Raw genomic sequence first — 14,045 nt, 5'->3', positions numbered from 1 at the left:
GATGATTTGATGTTTTTATCATCCTTGTGGGAGGCTTTTCTCATGTCCCCGCATGAGGAGCTGGAGCTGATAGAGGGAGCTCATCTGCCCCTCCCCGGATTCGAACCTGCAACCTGTCTGTCTTCAGTCCTGCTGGCACAGGGGTTTAACCCACTGTGCCACTGGGGGCTCCATAGTGGTAATTAAAAACAGAAGCATTCTAGATTGCACCCAAACATTACCTAGTTCAGCATTCTGTCCCCACAATGGTCAGTTGGGTTTCCTAACATAACAGATAATACCAGGCCACCCTTAGAAATCTGCCATGTGCTCCTAGCTCAAAAGTATCCCACTAAATTCAAGACAGAGTAGCAATGGCCACATATATATTCACTGTTCAGATCACAGCCTACACATGAGCCCCAGATAGGTATTTCCCAAAATAATGCATTTCTCTCAGGAGTTATAGGGTCACAGAGTTGGAAAAGACCACAAGGGCCATCCAGTCCAAATCCTGTCATGCAGGAAAAGCACAATGAAAGCACTGTGGGACCTAAAACCTGCTGCAACTTGGATCAAGTCTTCTCCACACCTTGCATCTCTTGAAGATCCTGTAAGAAAGCACAGAGAAGCTTATTTCAGGAGAACGTGAAAGCACAAAGACTTCATAGACATAAATTGGATGGCTGGTGGATCTGTTGCTGTGAAGGCAGTGAATCTACTTTCAGATATGTGCACGTTCATACCATACATGCTCTGAGTTGTCCAGGAGGCATCCAAATGTTGGATTCTCTTTCTAATAAAGGTTCTGCACTAGAAGAACTCCAATAGAACCTGGACCACTTGCAGGAGGAACCATGATAAAACTGACAACCTCATCAGACACAGTCTTCTCTGCATTTTCTTCCAATTTCTTTTTGTTACCGACACAGAGCCCAATGAAGGCCCTCACATGACATAAGGCAACTTCTGGCAGGACTCCAAGGGGTGCCGCTTCGGAAGCATAGAGAAACTGAGCCCAGAGTGCCTTGATGTGGAATGGGAGGTCACCCCAGAAGGCAGGGAAAGACAGTAGGGAATGAAGGAGGATGGTTGCCTTCACTTTTCCTCACTTTCTCTCTGCTTGTCTGATTTATTTTTGGTGTGTCAGGAGCCACTTGAGAAACTGCAAGTCACTTCTAGTGTGAGAGAATAGTCTGTCTGCAAGGATGTTGCCCAGGGAACGCCCGGATGTTTGATGTTTTACTATCCTTGTGGGAGGTTTCTCCCATGTCCCCGCATGGGGAGCTGGAACTGAGAGAGGCAGCTCATCCACACTCTCTCTGGATTCAAACCTCCGACCTGTAGGTCTTATTTATTTATTTATTTATTTATTTGATGCACTTATTAACCGCCATTCTCAGCCCTTACGGGCGACTCATGGCGGTGTACAGTACACATAAAAAGACAGTTACAAAGGCCAGTATCAACAACATATAACTATACGACAAATACAAACTACATAAAAATCCGCTTCGTCTCTTAGTAGAATCATAGCCAGTCTCATCTTCCTTATACCATTCCAGTTCTCATTACCGTAATGTTGTTGCTTAGCACTTAATTAAATGCCCTCTCGAACAGCCAGGTCTTAAGGCTTTTTCGAAAGGACATGAGGGAGGGCGCCTGTCTGATGTGTGCCGGGAGAGTGTTCCACAGCCGGGGGGCCACCACCGAGAAGGCCCTCTCCCTCGTCCCCGCCAGCCGTGCCTGTGACGCAGGCGGGATCGAGAGAAGGGCCTCCCCAGACGATCTCAAGGTCCTCGTAGGCTCGTAGGCCAAGATGCGGTCCGAAAGGTATTTTGGGCCGGAACCGTTTAGGGCTTTGTAGGCCAAGACCAGCACCTTGAATTGGGTCCGGTAGCAAATCGGCAGCCAGTGGAGCTGGGACAACAAGGGCGTTGTGTGCTCCCTGCTACCCGCTCCAGTTAGTAACATGGCTGCCGCACGCTGGACCAGCTGAAGCTTCCGGGCCGTCTTCAAGGGCAGCCCCACGTAGAGAGCGTTGCAGTAATCCAGGCGGGATGTGACAAGAGCGTGTACCACCGTGGCCAAGTCAGACTTCCCGAGATACGGGCGCAGCTGGCGCACGAGCCTAAGCTGTGCAAATGCTCCCCTGGTCACCGCTGAAACCTGGGGGTCCAGGCTCAACGATGAGTCCAGGGTCACACCCAAGCTGCGAACCTGCGCCTTCAAGGGGAGTGCGACCCCGTCCAGCACAGGCTGTAACCCTATATCCCGTTCGGCCTTGCGACTGACCAGGAGTACCTCTGTCTTGTCTGGATTTAGTTTCAGTTTGTTCGCCCTCATCCAGACCGTTACAGCGGCCAGGCACCGGTTCAGGACCTCGACAGCCTCCTTAGTAGCAGGTGGGAAGGAGTGACAGAGTTGGACATCATCTGCGTACAGATGACACCGCACCCCGAAACTCCGGATGATCTCACCCAGCGGCTTCATGTAGATGTTAAACAGCATGGGGGACAGTATGGAACCCTGTGGCACCCCACAAGTCTTCAGTCCTGCCAGCACAAGGGTTTAACCCACTGCGCCACCACGGCCTGTCTGATGAGGTCCTGAGAGTGGGTTTGCTAACCCCTTCCTGGTTGATCCACCAGCCACACTAAATCCAAATCCAATACATTGATTATGGTTACAATGGAACTTTTTCCTATCATTCCCTCTCCCCCTTGCTACAGCAATACTACTATAGAACTGGATCCTGTGCCTCCCAGAATCAGTTTGGAGTGTGCCACAGTGTTGAACAGGGACTTCCCATCTACTGGAGTCTATTTCACCAGTGGTGATCCAGTGTTGGAAATTGCCAGTTCAATTTGACACTGTATTTAGCATGGACCAAAGGCTAGAAGTTTCTGGCTAGATAAAGCATGGAGGGAAAACTGCTGGTAACAAACAAGATCCAACACAGAATTCAGCAAATCTCTTTTTGGCACAAATTGTGCACTGGATTCTGCCAAATTTGGGATCAAAATCTATCATCTACTTCTCTTGCATTTATTTAATTTTTTCTGCAACCAATCAAAGAATTCATTATTACATAGTGTTTGTTTTATGTGAGCCATAATATGTGACAATCCTGAATACTCATTTAAGGAAGATTGTTGCATGCAATTTCAAAGAGGTGATGCATGTTTTCAAACTGATTCATTGTTTTTCAGCAATAAATAGAAGGCTTGTCCAGTCTCCATAGAGGAAATGCACATTATGCAATTACTAATCCCATTGAGATTAGAAACCATTGCTAAACAGTAAATCAGCATTTACATAAATCCCATTGCTTCAATGGGTCCACTCAAACTGGGATTATTCATTGGAATTAACATTACATATGCTATATTTACTTACTTAGGCGATCCCTCGTTGGCTGAGTAGGATAGTCTTCCAGGATTCTTCAAGAATCCTGCATATGCTATATTGTATGGAACATTATGCACAGTGGTGAAAGAACAAAAGTAATAGAGACAGCAGAATTAATTGCCAATATATTTTGTTAACATACTATTTGCTCTGTTATAAATATTTTATATCACTTCTTGGTAGAAGCTTACATTTTAAAACAACGATGCATGAAAATCAATACACCAAAACAGTAGCAGAAAACATTTAAAAGAGCAGTAATAGTAAAGTTCTTTTTACAAAATTATGGACACCTGCTGAAGTATATCAATATACCAATATATCTGTATTGCAAATGTGTCTCTACCATATACGTGCATGTATAGCTAATGCAGTTGATACGTGATGAAAAATGCTTAGTATACATTAGGCATGGGCAAACTTTCTAACTTGGGGGCTGCATGGCAGGCTGGAGTGGGATGGGTGGGCCGGGAGGAAGGGGGTTCTTCCCAAGTCCCCTCCCTGCCTTTTCCTCCCCTTCCTCTTCTCTTTTGGAGGCAGAAAGTGAAACTGCCTTATATGACAGTATAGATCCGGCCTTTGTCATTGTAACTCTTCCTTTGGATTGTTGTAAAGGTTTGAATTCTATTCTAACTATGCAGCATCCGAATTTGCCCCCAATCCACTTTGTTAGCAATGAAGCCTTCCCCAACATTTTCTGTACTGTTGGAGAGGACAGATCAGTGAGGGCACTTCCAACTGTTTTCCTTTAACCTTGTGAGCTGCAAAGATATCATCTGCAGAATGTCCTAAGAAACTATGGAGGTCCACGCAAGTCGCTTCTGGTGTGAGAGAATTGGCCATCTGCAAGGACGTTGCCCAGGGGACGCCCGGATGGTTTGATGTTTTATCATCCTTGTGGGAGGTTTCTCTCATGTCCCCACATGAGGAGCTGGAGCTGGTAGAGGAAGTTCATTCACCTCTCCCCAGATTCGAACCTGCTACCTGTCAGTCTTCAGTCCTGCCGGCACAGGGGTGTAACCCACTGCGCCACTGGGGGCTCCAGATCCCTGCTAATGTCTGTTGATCCAGGAAAATACCTGAATTTGCCTTGCTGATCCTTCCACTCTCTGACAATATAGAAATGGCTGTGTTGGGGAGGTTCACTGCTTGCAAGGTGAGATTTTGGGGAAGCCAACATAGTGAGGCACCACTATGGAGATATCATTATGTGATACACATAAGTCTTCTGATGCAGGATCTTGACCATTGTACATTTTTAAAAATTACATAAATGAAGAAGTGTTTAAGAATAATAATATTTTTGTCTGGTACTGAAAGGATAACAACATTGGTATTCTTCTCTAGGCTTCACTAGGGAATTTTAAGAAAGTAACAACACAGAGGAAAAGAAACCTGCTTGGGCAAGTTAATGTGCGGGCAGATGTTTTTCCAAGTATCTTGATCCTGAACCATATGAGATTTAAAAAATAAGCACAAGCTCTTTGAAATGTGATTAGAAACAAATTAAAAACTGGTCATGTTCTCCCAGTCAGATATTTCCTCACTTACCAGTCCCAATATCAGCAATTCTCCCTCTTATGAGACCTTCAAAAGTGGTCTCATAAGAGGGAGAATTACTGAAGGCAGCCAAAGAACTTTTTGAGTTAAGTTTTTTCAGTCCTGTTGGCTGGGAAAGTTCTGTTGTTGTTGTTTATTCATTCAGTCATTTCCGACTCTTCATGCCCTCATGGACCAGCCCATGCCAGAGCTTCCTGTTGGCCGTCAACACCCTCAGCTCCTTCAGTCAAGGCAGTCACTTCAAGGATACCATCCATCCATCTTGCCCTTGGTCGGCCCCTCTTCCTTTTTCCTTCCATTTTTCCCAGCATCATTGTCTTATCTAAGCTTTCCTGTCTTCTCATTATGTGGTCAAAGTACTTCATCTTTGCCTCTAATATCCTTCCCTCCAATGAACAGTCGGGCTTTATTTCCTGAAGTATGGACTGGTTGGATCTTCTGGTGGTCCAAGGCACGCTCTGAATTTTCCTCTAGCACCACAGTTCAAAAGCACCTTTCTTCCTTTGCTCAGCCTTCCTTATGGCCCAGCTCTCACATCCATAGGTTACTATGGCGAATACCATTGCTTTGACTATGCGGATCTTTGTTGCCAGTCTGATGTCTCTACTCTTTACTATTTTATCGAGACTGGACGTTGTTCTCCTCCTAAGAAGTAAATGTCTTCTGATTTCCTGGCTGCAGTCTGCATCTGCAGTAATTTTTGCACCTAGAAATACAAAGTCCATCACTGCCTCCACATTTTCTCCCTCTATTTGCCAGTTATCAATCTCTCTCTCCTGTTGCCATGATCTTGGTTTTTTGATGTTTACCTGCAACCCAGCTTTTGCGCTTTCTTCTTTAACCTTGGTTCGAAGGCTCCTCAGCTCCTCCTCACTTTCGGCCATCCAAATGGTATCATCTCCATATCTAAAGCTGTTGATGTTTCTTCCAGCAATTTTAACTCCAGCCCTGGATTTGTCAAGCCCTGCACATTGCATGGTGTATTCTACAGGGTGAGGCAGCATAGCTTCCTTTTTTCAAAACGTAATAAAACCCATTGTATGAATCAGAATTTTTTTTATAATGTAGGCGCATACCTAAAGTTTTGTTTTACATAGTTTTGAAGATCAAATTAGGTAGGTGACGTCCCCCATTCTCCATACACCGAGTAAACCAGTTTCTGGCATTTGTCATGACTCTTGCCAGCATAGCAGGCGTTATGTTAATTTCTCCCTGGAAGTTGGTCTTCAAATCTTGTAGGGTCCTTGGTTCACATAAACTCAGGATTTCAAAAAACCCCATAGAAAAAAATCACAAGGGGCCAAATCTGGAGAGCGGGCTGGCCACTCCAAATCCACTCGAAAAGTAGGCCTCAACGGCAAAAGCACGCTCCTCACTGTTCCAACGCATGATGGCGACTGAACTGTGTCAGGACAAAACTTTATACTCCCGCTTCTTGAACGAGACCACTAGCGCTCCGTTACGTCTTCAACTGAGTGAATGGCATGCATTTTACAAAAGGAAGTTATGCTGCCTCACCCTGTATATACAAGTTGAATAGGTTGAGTGAGAGTATACAACCCTGCCTTACGCCTTTCCCAATCTTGAACCAGTCTGTTGTTCCATGGTCAGTTCTTACTCTTGCTACTTGGTCTATATACAGATTCCTCAGGAGACAAAGGTGATTTGGTATGCCCATACCACCAAGAACTTGCCACAATTTATTATGATCCACAGTCAAAGGCTTTAGAATAGTCAATAAAACAGAAATAGATGTTCTGGAATCATAGTATTAAAAATATAATATTTCAAAGTTCTGAGTCAGTTGTAGATGTTACTAGAACATAGATAGGTTCAGCCAAACTAGACCTGTCCAGAAGAGTTTGGTGATGGTACACCAACCTAAACTAATTCATGTCATTCCTTGCTGCTGAACCTGTCTTGCTTCAAATATCCAGAGGAACGATTAAAGCGCAAGTTTGATCTCTACAGACCTCGTACCCTCATAGAATACAAATCGACCGCATGTTTGCTCACCTGTGAACAAATGAACCACCTAACTTTCATCTTGTTATGACTGAGTTTTATTTCAAAAACTCTCATCCAGCCCATTAGCAGTTCCAGGCACCTGTTTTAATCCTACCTGGTGTTGGGAGTTGATACAATAGGTAAGCTTTATTAAGCTACTTGGCAAGAGTCATCACAATACTCTTAAGGTTCACACATATATGTGGGTGGAATGTCAAGCAGAGGAGTTTGTCTGGAAAGCTCCCATTAATCACTTCTTAAAGGCCCAGCAGGAATCATGTCCTTTTCAGTTTCTTTCTTATGCTCTTAAGATTTATTGTTGCCTAGTTTAATTGAAATAACATGGTGGAGACAACAGTAGAACACCATCAAAGGAGTTTAAAGTACCACTTTCATAATATCCAGATTCACACCCTTTCTCTGGTTACGTAAAGAATACTTTTCCCAGCCATCCTTGCCCTTTTTTGTGTCTGCCCAAGGACTTGCCATATATACCTATGTATAAGTCGATTTCATGTAGAAGTCAGTACTGGCTCAGTTTACTTGTCCGAACGTATCTGGATTTTATAGGACCCATGGATAAGGAGAGGGAAAAACACCCCTGGCTGCTGCCGCCATTTCTCTTCCAAGACATTCAAAAGACTCAAACAGTGCCATGATAGAGACAGTATAGGGGTCGGTAACTCTTTCAGATTTTTCTCAAGTCTAAACAAGTGTTCTGATGCATAGAAAAGCTTCATATCTATTGTGTAGACTGATTTAACTTTTCAGATGTTCAGTGTTTTTCTAAAAGTTGGGCATTAAGTCTAGGTATTCCAGTGACAGAAAGAAAAAGACTGCAGGTTTTGATGGTGATCTTCTGTTCTCTTGTGTTCCCTTATTCTGTTCTCCCCTGTCTAACTGCAGGACTTCATGGAGTCGGAGACATTGTGGTTGCATTCCAGTAGCAAGTGTAGCAAAAAGAATCTTAGGTCCCATCTGCAGTAATTATTTAATACAGTTTCAAACCAGTATTATTACATAGATGATTACATAGGGACTCCTGGAACCAGTTCGAGGCCAGGATAATATTTACGCAAACGACTAAATACTGGTGCACATTAAGGGATTTCTTTCACACACTTTTGGGGGAGTTTGTTGTCTGCCTGCATAGTTTTAAGATAGCTTCAAATGGCTTTAAATGGTCAGTGAAGATGGAGGTCTTCACATCATTCACTTAATTTTCTAGAGGCAGCAGGAGCAGCTTCTACACAACTGTATAAAATCCACATTGAACTGGATTATACAGCAGTGTTGACTCTGATAACCCAGTCCAAAGCAGATATTATGGACTGTCTGCCTTGATATTCTGGGTTTTATATATATATATATATATTATATATGGCTGTGTGGAAGGGCCCAGAGGAACATTCAGTGGAGTAGGTGCACATGTTTGGAAGTTACTCAGCCCCAGATGAAACTAAGAGCCCTTACACACAGCCCTATATCCCAGAATATCAAGGCAGAAAATCCCACAACCTCTGCTTTGAACTGTGTTATCTGAGTCCACACTGCCATATATTCCAGTTCAAAGCGGATAATGTGGGATTTTATTTAGCTGTGTGGAAGGGGCCTGAATCCTCCAATTTGATTTAATTCTCTGCCATCACATTTTTTTCAACTGCTATAAAAATGTCTCAGGGCCTTTCTACACTACCATATAATCCAGAATATTAAGGCAGATAATCCACATTATCTTCTTTGAACTGTATTGTCTGAGTCTACACTGCCAGATAATCCAGTTCAAAGCAAACTGTGTAGAAGGGGACTTGGGATTTTTTTGTCTCCTCTTACTTTCCCATTTGTCCTCTCCAGACTGCAGTAGCTGCAAAATGAGTTCAAATGCAAAGTAGTTTAATTCAACATGGGGAAGATGAGAGGAGAGGGCATCACATTGCACTTTCCAGAAGGCCCAGGCAAAAACAAACTGCTGCCTTGGGTGTTCTTCCTCATGACCTCTGATGCTCCTTGACTGCACATGTCAGTTTTGAACTGTGTAATGTTGGAAGGTTTGCAAAACATATGATCCTGAGAAGACTTCCATTTAAATTAACATATTTCCTATAAGTAAACGTGTTACAAGTGAAATGCAGGGCTGTAAGAAGCAGCTGAAAAATACAAAATATCCAAAATACAAGCTTGTAAAAATGGTTACTCAATCCAAGTGAAGGAGAGGAATTAAAATGAGCATTTAACTCTCCAGCTGGGCTTCCTTCTGCCAGGACTACATATTGAAGCTTGTGGGAAAGTCCCTCCTTTGGAGTATTACTTCCAAAATGCCCACTGGGCATGCAACAGTGAGATTCTGAGAACAATAGCCCAAAAAGGTAACTTTTCCCAACTTTTGACTTTGTGCATGAATCAGAACTTGGGAGGATGTGCAACTCTGAGGTGACTGAACTTGAAAAGAAAAGGATTCAAGGTTGGATAGTTTCGTTATTCTTTTCAACTCTGAATTGGTCTGCGGTGTCCTAACCAGTATTGGGCTCTACAAAATTAAATTAGGATCTTTTTAAGTTGACAGGCAACTTTAAGGCCTATGCACACCCACCCCATGTAATATGGCTTTAGAAAGCAATCGTAGCGTAACACAGCGCTTTCAAATAAGTAGGCATGCTTCAATTCTTTTGCTTTATCTATGGTGCCATTTGCCAGTTCAATGGCTAATTTGGAGTTAATTACTGAGATTCATAGAGGTAGGGAAAGATAAGAATCTTAAGAAGTGTAAAAAGTCCTCACTGTTCCCTCTGATGCCTTTTATCAATAAAGAAATACTGTAATTAACATGCCCTATCATCCTCTTTTTTTAAAGTTGCAGGTAGGTCAAGACCTGGGCGAAGGGTGCTCCTCCCTAAATCTCCCCATAAAGCAGATACATCTCATACTTCTTGATGTTGCTATTAGGATCTAGTAGTTCTGACTCAATAGATGTGTCATACTTTGCTATGACTGAATCTAACGAAGAAACACGGAAGATTTTGATATGTTGAGATTTGGCAGACACTTTCTGGCTTATTTAGATTCCCTTCAGATGTTCTTGGTGTAGATGCTTATCCAACCTCATCATTATGCAACATGTCAACCAGATCTTTGGTAATCCATATAGCAAGCTTCTGAAGAGTATTTATGTATTTCCTGAGATAATAAAAGCAGAATGATAATGGAGGAGGAGGAGGAGGAGAGGAGGAGGAGGGAAGAGAAGGATGTAATATCTTAGGTTCAGCCTCTGACATCTGTTCGGTACAATTGCTGAACCTACTTCAAACTACTTAACCGATTTAAGGTGCCATAAAGACCCTTGACACAGGTTAAAGAGCCTTACATATCCACCTTCAGCCTTCTGGTTCATTGAAAAGAAAAGGAAGCTCAGACATTCTAGTCTATAGTACTGTCGCCGAGTTCATCTTCCATTGAGAAAAAACATGGGATTGTGCTGGCATGCTGGTGTTATTTCTTTGAGGAAGTAAATAAATCTCAAAGGCATATCTTTTATATAACACTGTGCAAGGTTGATCTTCTCTTTTTTGGAATTATAAAATATTACAAATAGGGAGCTAAAATAGTTTCATCTCTGTTTTCTGCCGGTTCAATATAAGCAAACTTGTTTTATGCACAAAAATATTTAGAATGTTGCATCAAATTACCTTCAAGCTATGTGCATAAGGTGTCTGTGAAACATTATTATTATTATTATTATTATTATTAACAACAACAACAACAACAACAACAATCAGTACAAGAAAACCGCACTACAAACCAGAGCTGACAGCTGGCACAACAAAGCATTGCATGGGCAGTTCCTTGACAAAACTGAAGGAAAAGTTGATAAAGAGAAGACCTGGTTATGGCTCACGAATGGAACCCTGAAGAAGGAGATAGAAGGCCTGATTCTTGCAGCCATCAGAACAAATGCAATTAAGGCCAAGATTGAAAAATCATCTGATGACCCAAAATGCAAACTGTGCAAGGAAGCTGATGAAACCATGGATCATATCCTCAGCTGTTGCAAAAAATTGCACAAACGGACTACAAACAAAGGCACAACTCTGTAGCCTAAATGATTCACTGGAACTTATGTCACAAGTACCACCTGCCAGCAGTAAAGAATTGGTGGGATCATAAACCTGCAAAGATAGTGGAAAATGAACACCCAAAAATACTGTGGGACTTTTGAATCCAGACTGACAAAGTTTTGGAAGACAATACACCAGACATCACGATTGTGGAAAAGAAAAAAGTTTGGATTATTGATGCCATACCAGGTGACAGTCGCATTGAGGAAAAAACAACAGGAAAGACTCAGCAGTTATCATGACCTCAAAATCGAACTACAAAGGCTCTGGCATAAACCAGTACAGGTGGTCCCAGTGGTAATCGGCACACTGGGTGCTGTGCCAAAAGATCTCAGCCGGCATTTGTAAACAATAAACATTGACAAAATCATGGTCTGTCAACTGCAAAAGGCCACCTTACTTGGATCTGCGCGCATCATTTGAAAATACATCACATGGTCCTAGACGCTTGGGAAGTGTTCGACTTGGATTTTGTGATACGAAATCCAGCATATAGATCTCGTTTGCTGCAACATACTGTGTTTTTGTGTCAGAATAATAATAATAATAATAATAATAATGATAATACTTTATTTTTATACCCCGCCTCCATCTCCTCGAAGGGACTTGGGGCGGCTTATATGGGGCCAAGCCCAAACAACATAATTAGAAATATAACACATTAAAATACATAAACAAAAGCATAAAACAAAATAAAAAGAACATTATAACAACTATAAAAGCAACCATCAAACCAACAACCAATGAATGTGCAATAATGATTAGTTTCTGAGCATAGGTAGGTGGACTGGTACAAATCAATTGCGAAGATAGGGCTGATGAATGAAATGCGTAAGTCAATTGGCAACAGCAAGGATAGAAGGCAATAGAGAATATAGTGTTATAACTTTGTATATAGAACAATAGTAAGGTTCAAGAACAAGATTTCTGGGGCCAAGTTATCCAGGGAATTGTCTAGTCAAATGAAAGTTCTGTTTAGATTTGGGCTCCATTTTCAAGATATCTCATTATGTACAGGTATGCAATTACAGATATTAAAAAATCTGATAAAACCAAAAACACTTCTGGCCACATGCATTTCAGATAAGGAATTATTAACCTGTGATCGCTAAACTACATCTATGAAGTCAAGATACAAAGATAGTATGCTTTGGTGTTCATTACATGTAGACAACATGAAGGCATAAAATCAGACATCCCAAACTATTGAAAATTTTCTCATCATCAAAGAAAAAACATGCAGATGATGTATAACTTTACTACTCCTTTCCACCTGCTGCTAAGGTAGCTGTTCAGGTCCTGAACTGTTGCTTGGCAGCTGAGATGGTCTGGATGAGGGCAAACAAATTGAAATTGGATCCAGACAAAACAGAGGTATGCCTGGTTAGTCGTAAGGCTGAACAGGAAATAGGGTTACAGCTTGTACTGTATGAGATTGCACTCCCCCTGAAGACACAGGTTTGCAGCTTGGGAGTGAACCTGGACTCATCATTGACCCTGGAACCTCAGGTTTCAGTGGTAACCATGGGAGCATTCACATAATTAAAACTTGTGCGCCAGTACCTTTGGAAGCCAGATTTGGTCATGGTAGTCCATGCTCTTGTTACATCCTGAATTGACTACTGCAACGTGCTCTATGTGGGGTTGCCTTTGAAGACTTCAAGTAGTCCAACAGATGGCAGCCAGATTTCTTACTGGAGCGGGGTACAAGGAGCACACAACCTCCCTGTTACGTCAGCTCCACTGGCTACCCGTCTGCTACTGAGCACAATTCAAAGTGCTGGCTTTAGCCTATAAAGCCCTAAATGATTCTGGCCCAGTTTACCTGTCCAAACATATGTCTCTCTATGAGCCAGCAAGGAGATTAAGATCTTTTGGGGAGGCCCTGTTCTTGGTACTGCCTACTTCGCAGGTGTGGTTGGCAGGGATAAGAGGCAGGGCCTTCTCAGTGGTGACCCCTCAGCTATGGAACTCCCTCCCGAGTGGAATTAGATGAGTCCCCCCCCCCTTGACCTTTAGGAAAAGGCTAAAGATCTGGATGTGTGACCAAGCACACAGACCAATCTATCAGTGCAAATATGGAATAGTGCAATGACAAATTGGAACAGCTGCAGACTATGATATTGGATTGTGTGATTTTAAATAAGTAGTTTAAGGTTTTATATGTTTTAATGATTGTTTTATTATATAGGGTTTTGTTAGGTGTGTTTTAATGGCAGCAAATCGATGCCTATATATGTAAGCTACCTTGAGTCCTCTACAGGGTTGAGAATGGTGAAGTATAAATTTGGTAAATAAATTAATTAAAGTAATAATGTTTTGACACATTACAACACTCATTGAGAACACAGCAGAATGCTATAAGATTTTTCTGTACTTCAGGAATTCTTGAGAAAAAAATGAAACATTTTATGCAAAACTAGCAAATTTATCAACTCAAAAAACAAGCGAAGATGTTATGTTTCTAATGGAACCATTTGGTTCATAAACCAAACATTAATTACATCTCATCCTGCTATATGTAATTAATGAATCATGAATTGGAAATAAAAGGAGGCTGTATTAATATTTCTCGTGGGTATTATTATGGTCTTCTAACCAGTCACAGAAGTGATTATAAATCTAACCAGACATCAATATATACCAGATGGGAGTTATCATTGATCCTTAGAGTTTCACGGTTTTTAATTAAACTCTGGCAATTAATAAAGCTTGAGGACCTCAAATGAACTTGCTAAGTAACTTATTCATGCATTTATATAAATGGCAAGGAGGTTACTTTTGTTATTTTGATACATGTAATATATCAATATACACTAGCTAATGCTTGGACATTCAATTTGTTTCTTTTCCAAATATGAAGATTTTATAAATGTTTCTTATTTATTTTCTTAATCAATTTTATATACCGCCACTCCCCAAAGGCTCGCAGCGGTTCACAATATGCACATGTAATACATGACATTAAAATCATGT

The sequence above is a fragment of the Anolis sagrei genome, chromosome 3 (genome assembly GCF_037176765.1).
Source record: "Anolis sagrei isolate rAnoSag1 chromosome 3, rAnoSag1.mat, whole genome shotgun sequence".
In the NCBI taxonomy this organism is placed as follows: Eukaryota; Metazoa; Chordata; class Lepidosauria; order Squamata; family Dactyloidae; genus Anolis; species Anolis sagrei.
This window is presented reverse-complemented; position numbering follows the sequence as displayed.